The sequence below is a fragment of the Pipistrellus kuhlii genome, unplaced genomic scaffold, assembly GCF_014108245.1.
Source record: "Pipistrellus kuhlii isolate mPipKuh1 unplaced genomic scaffold, mPipKuh1.p scaffold_m20_p_3, whole genome shotgun sequence".
NCBI lineage: Eukaryota > Metazoa > Chordata > Mammalia > Chiroptera > Vespertilionidae > Pipistrellus > Pipistrellus kuhlii.
The window spans coordinates 136,288,797-136,295,184 of NW_023425529.1; the positions used below are offsets into that span (position 1 = coordinate 136,288,797).

General features: G+C 35.8%; 1 pseudogene; it reads left to right on the forward strand.

The window, feature by feature from the left end:
- Positions 1-398: 398 nt before the first annotated feature.
- LOC118730757 lies at positions 399-830 on the forward strand (annotated as a pseudogene).
- Positions 831-6,388: the final 5,558 nt, after the last annotated feature.

Sequence of the window (6,388 nt, forward strand, 5' to 3'; positions counted from 1 at the left end):
CATAAGGTTAGGGAAATGCTTTTATACACTTAGAAATTTAAATAGGGCAAGATGAATAAAAAGCACTTTGTGAACTTAATTAGCTAAAACATTATTGAGTTCTATGTATCTTTTATCATAAGTCCTTCAGTAGCAAGACCAAAAGGATATCTTGAGCCTTCAGGAACCAACATGGCTTCACTTAGTGGGGAAGATAAATGATTTCATAAATACCTTTTCTCCTCTTTTCCTCCTTCCCTACCCAACTGACAACTTTTATTTTTTTATTAATTCATGGATTTCTTCCACATTTTATCCCAATTTAAGTTAATATTTAAGAAAAAACTTACAATCTCTGTAAAAAGCATCTATTTGGACTCTGTCCTTTGGCAGCCATTGCTGATACATAGATGGTCAAAATGAAGGTCTGGTCCTTTGTGACTTCTGATAGGAGCAAGAACCATAGAAAGCATTTCGATGCACCTTCCCACATTTGCGGGGAAAGTTTTGTCTTCTCTTTCCAAAGAGCTGAGACTGAAGTACAATGTTCCATCCATGCCCACCGAAAGGAAGATGAAGTTCAAGTTGTGTGAGGATGTTACAAAGAACTGCAAATTGCAAAGCAGTCCAAGTTTACAGGAAGAAACACGTCATCTACACTGAATGGGTACAGTGGGAGAAAGCTAATGGTACAACTGTCCATGCAGGCACTCAACCCAGCAAGGTGCCATCATTAGACCAACGCTGGACAAAGACTGCAAAAAGATCATTGAACGTAAAGCAAATCTTGCCAAGTAGAAAAGGGAAAGGGCAAACACAAGAAGGAAACAATTAAGACGATGCATGAATAAAGTAATCTTATATATAACTTTCACTAAAGACTGTTAAAGAAGAAAAAAAAATTAAAAGCATACATTTGAGAGCTCTTCAAATTCCGAATTAAAGAAGTAGCATGAAGAGGTTAATCCAATATGGAAAAATGAGTAAAAATGACTTCAAAGAAAAAGAACATCAAAATTCCCCAGAGAAGATGAAAACAAAATCTCAGTGTTTATAATAATTTGGAAATGGAAGAGGAAAAATATTTGCAGGAATGACTGTATTTTGAGAAATTAGCAAGAGCAGAAACAGGGTAGTGATTGAAAAAGTCAGTACTTATTGAATGCTTAATAATGCCAGCCAAGATTTTACATGTGCCTGATATCACAGAAACCACATAAGGTTGGTACTGTATTTTTTATCCTAAATTAGGAATTAAAGTCCATAAGATTTACCAGAGGTTAACATCAGGATTCAAACCAGGATCTGTCTGTCTCAAAGCCTACATTTGTGGAACTAGGCTGCACAGTCTACTAACAGAATGAAATAGAAATAGTAGGCTAAATAGATGACAATTGGTTAAATAGTTTATTTTTAACTAATAAAAACTTTTAACTTTATTCAAAAAGAAGCTACAGAAGAATAACTCTACTAGTACCAGAAGATAAACAATGGTTAAGAGGAATTATTCTGATGTGAAATGATTAAGTGGCGGCAGGCAAAGGATTGTAAGAAAAGACCATGGCAATAGTTTGGAGAAGACTTGACCTGGGCTATGACCTTGAGGTGAGGGACACTCAGAGGCAGGAGATGTTAGCAAGACCAACACTGCTGAGGGCAGAGATTGCAGTTGACATTGTAAAGGGGTTCAGACTTTTTGGATGACAATTTTGCAATACTGTTCAATATCCACAAAATGTTTATACCATATGAAACAGGAATTTCACCTCTGAAAGTTGAAATAATACAAAAAACAGGGGCAGCGGGAAGAGGATGATGTATGAACAGAGATACAGATAGCTGTGTTTATTTTTTTTTAACTACTGGTAAAAATATGAATATTTGCCCTGCCGGTGTGGTTCAATGGTTGAGCATCAACTCATGAACCAAGAGGTTCCTGATTCAATTTCCGGTCAAGGAACATGCCTGGATTGCAGCTAGATCCCCAGTTGAAGGCATGCAGGAGGCAGCCAATCAATTCTCTCTCATCATTGATGTTTCTAACCCTCTTCTTTCCTCTCTTTGAAATCAATGAAAACATATTTTTTTAAAAATTAATAAATAATACAAATATCCAATAGTTGGAGAAATAATGAGTAAACTATGGAATACCATATAAACCCATTAAAATATTATGTATTGCTTAGAGACCTTACAAAAATATTAAAAATGGGTTAAAGGCCAAAGAAAAGCATTAATCTTGTATGCATTATAATAGCTGTTATTTTAGAGCACTCACTATATTCTGATCTAAAAACATCACAGGTATTAATTCATTTATTCTAATAACTGCTCTATGAGGAAAGTATTATCATCATCTCCATTACACAGAAGAGAAGTCTGAGGTTAACAATGAGTTACACCCAAGATCACACAGCTACTGAGAGCATGAGGCAAGATTCCAACCAATGTAGTCTGGCCCTAAAGTCCAAATTATTGACCAGTGTTAATGGTGGCTCCATAATAATATGATTCATAATTAAGCCACTGCAAAAATAAAACAGTTTATATGGATAAAGAGTATTACTGAAGAGCAATTAGCACTCCTTGAAAGTAGACAGTAGATCAGATTAGACATTAATTTATTTTATTCCTACTCTATCTAGACCCTGTACTAATTGTTGTAATAAAAGATGTCTCTGATAATGGCTTCATTCAATTCTTTCTGGAGTGTTAAATTATTTTTTGTGGTTCTTTTCAGGTTTTCAATTTAGAGACATTAAATATCTCATAATTAATATTGCTCATATGTAACTAGCCACGTTGATTAGAAATTTATACATACAGGCTCATAGAGACTTTCATCCTCAAAATAAGAAATAACATGAAAATAGTAAAGTCTAAACAAAATATAATAGGGAAAAATTATTCCTCTGTCAAAAAATAAAGTTCAACTCTTAATATATTAGGCTTTTAAAGTAATGAACATTTCATATCCCAATCTAACTTCTTAGAACTAAAATGTTATTAAACATTATAAAGAGATTCGTGTACACCCAATTATTCAAGTTAGATTTAATCTGTCATCATTTTAGCAATTTGTGGCAAAGAGAATGAGGTTGTTTCTTTAGACTATTACTGTATAAAATCATATAAATTCAACTATTTCTTCAATTAACCCATTTCATATGATCTACTAAAATTAAATCCCCAAATAATACTGCAATGAATGATGATACATCCAACTTTTGCAAGCCACAAACTGTCACTGTAAAGGCACATTTCATTTCAACCCAATTTCAAAAGTATAACCCTCTAAATCTCTAAGGTAATTTAAGCTGTATTCCACTTTAAAGGTTTCAGCTTTAGTTGCCACCATCCTCGTTGCTTAAACATTACATACCTAAAATATTAGGGGTAAATTAATGCAGTAAAGCAAGCAGAGGCATTATTATAAACAAGAGAGAGATTTTCTTGTGCATCTCCTGGAAAACAAGGGTTGGGTTTTTTTGGTTTTTGGGGTTTTTTTTTACTTTATAGACTCACCATGTACATTGTTTTAATATGCATCAAGAAATTACCAAGCTACTCCCTGTAAAAATAAAGATCAGTTAAAGCCTCTTCATAACAAATATTGAACCAGGTTGTACATCATACACACACAAATTTTCAAAACACCCATATTACATACGAGTTAAACAGAGCTCATGAGGCTGAGGGCTATAAGCAGAGGAATTTTATCCCTTGTTTCTAATACTATTTCAAATGGATTCATTTTGAAAACTCGATTAAAAATGCATACTGGTATGTCAGGTAAAGGATTGGGAAATAGAAATGTACCTTTTAAGACCCATTATATAGTTTTTATTATTTGAGGATCAGAAAGTAAAAAGCACACATAGGTTTTAAAACAAACTAAAGCTTGCTACTGCGCCCATCCTTAATTTTCTCCTACCAAAAAGGTTATACAAGGCAATAAAAGCGCACACGGAGGCTTGCACCAGCATTGTAAAAATCGATTTAAGGAGTGCGACTGCCGTTGTCTTTCCTGGGTTTTTAATTATGTGTTTGTTTGCCATGGCGGCTTCATTTAGTCAGGAAGATGAGCCCACATTAAAAGCCGGTCAGAGAGGTAAGTAATCCCCAGGGTGGGCGGCTTGTGCTCGGGAGTTTAAGGCCCCCCACACAGAGGCAGCAGCCACGGCACATGTGAGAAGGGGGTCCACATGACAAACAGGGAAAGGCGAGCAAATCAAATTTTTCACAATTAGTTGAACAACAACTGTGACAGGTTTAGCGCTGAGCATTTTCATTTGTGTGCTCAAATTTGGTTATCTGTCCTCTTTTATGCAAATGCGATGTGACAGGAGAAGCTGGGAGCACTGGAGCAGGCCAATCACTCACCACAGGGGCTGGGGCTGCTGGGCTGAGGGGCCCGGAGTAAATGGACTGGATGCTGATGGATAAATGACAGGAGTGGCGCTGAAAGCCTCATGAACTGATTTAAAACTTCTGAGGGAGGATGCCAAGGACATAATGATGCTTTATGCCCCAGCCTAAACTGTCAAAAATAAAAAGATAACAGAAGAATATAAATTGTACCAAATGAATATTATCAGCATTCATAATTTAACTAAACCCCACATGTTTATCCTACGTTGAAAAATAGATAAGATTGGAAAGCTGTGTTCTTAGGCCGACGCCTTGGGACTGAAGCAGAGTTTAAACATTTTTAAGGGAAGCCCAGTGGCTAGAAATCCAAGACATGGCAGCTTTTTTCTTAAAGGGCTTCCATCCCCAGCAAGGAAAGGCCCCTCTGCAAAGTTGGCACAGTCAGTTCATCTTCAAATGTATGTCTGCCAAGGGGTTTGGGTTCAGGCGGCCCCTCCCATGCATCTGGGGCATTGGAGCACCAGCACCAGTACTTAAGAGACAGAAGGACCATTTCCATGAATTTTGGGGTGTCTGTACTCTGTCCCAACCAGCACTAACAGTCTGTGATTCTAGCAAGTCAAAGGAAGAAAGAACACTAGGGCTTGTTATTTAGCTTGCTCTACCTGGTCTTCTAATTCTATTGTCTCTAACATGTTCTTCTTAATGGAATGTTTTACATTACATTTTTCAGAGAGTAGAGTCTTCTGTCTGAAAACAGGGATATGAACCATTGTCCTCAGTTCCTTTCAACATCTGACTCTACAATTTCTCCTTTATCATCACACAGACACACACACACACACACACACACACACACACACACACACCTTTCTGCGAAGACTTCAATAATTCTAGACAAAAAGATAGAAAAATCTCACACAGGTATTTTATGGATGAATACATATACATAAAGGGACAATGTGATCTTAAATTCTTTTTTACAAAAAGAAAGAATATCAAGCAGTGGCATACAATATAAAGAAATGCAGGGAATAAAGATGGTAACAAAGGCAAACCATGTTTAAATGAGCTAGAGAATACTCATATGCAAGCAAGCACATAAATGTTAACGTATTATTTGTCCCAATTAATTGGTGCTATAAGCTAATAGAATATTTTCTGCTCTGTAGTAAACTTTGACATAATTTGTTACCTTAGTCCATCTCTTAAAACTCATTATCATTTATCACAGGATTAACTATTATAGTGCCAGAAAATATTAATGATACATATATGTACTTAAAAGAAATATATCAATTTCTGTGCAGAAGATACTATAATAATAAGAAAAATTAAACTCACCTTCATAAGACTATAAATAACATATAAATAAAATGTCTGTTACTAGACAAATCTCTTCTTAATTTTTTTAGAAGTAAAAGTAGATGTACACAAGTCATAAGTACATATATCAAAGACGTTTGAAAAAATAACCACCATCTGTACCAGAAATGGAGCACTCCCAATACCACAGCAGCCCCTGAATGCCCCTTTTCAGTCATTAACCCCTCAAATGTAACCACTTTTTTAAAAATATGTACTTTTATTGATTTCAGAGAGGAAGTGAGAGGGAGAGAGAGACAGAAATGTTAATGATGAGAGAATCATCAATCGGCCCATTGGGGATTGATTTTCCCAACCTGGGCATGTGCCCTTACAGGGAATCTAACCTTGACCTCCTGGTTCATAGGTGGATGCTCATTTACTGAGCCACAGCAGCCAGGCCAAATGTAACCACTTTTAGAAATTCTGTCAGCACAGCTTGATTGTGCCCATTTTTAAAATTCATACAAATTGAATCATTCAAAATCTACTCTTTGTCCTCTGACTTCTTTTGGAGAAAGTGGCAGTGTCTAGCTTCTTTACTCAATATTCTGTTTGTGACATTTATTTGTATTGTGTAACAGTGATTTCTGCTTTTTTTGTTGTATAATATTCCATTGTATGCATAGAATATTCTGCCATTGGTGAACACTTGCTTTGCTGCTACGAATAT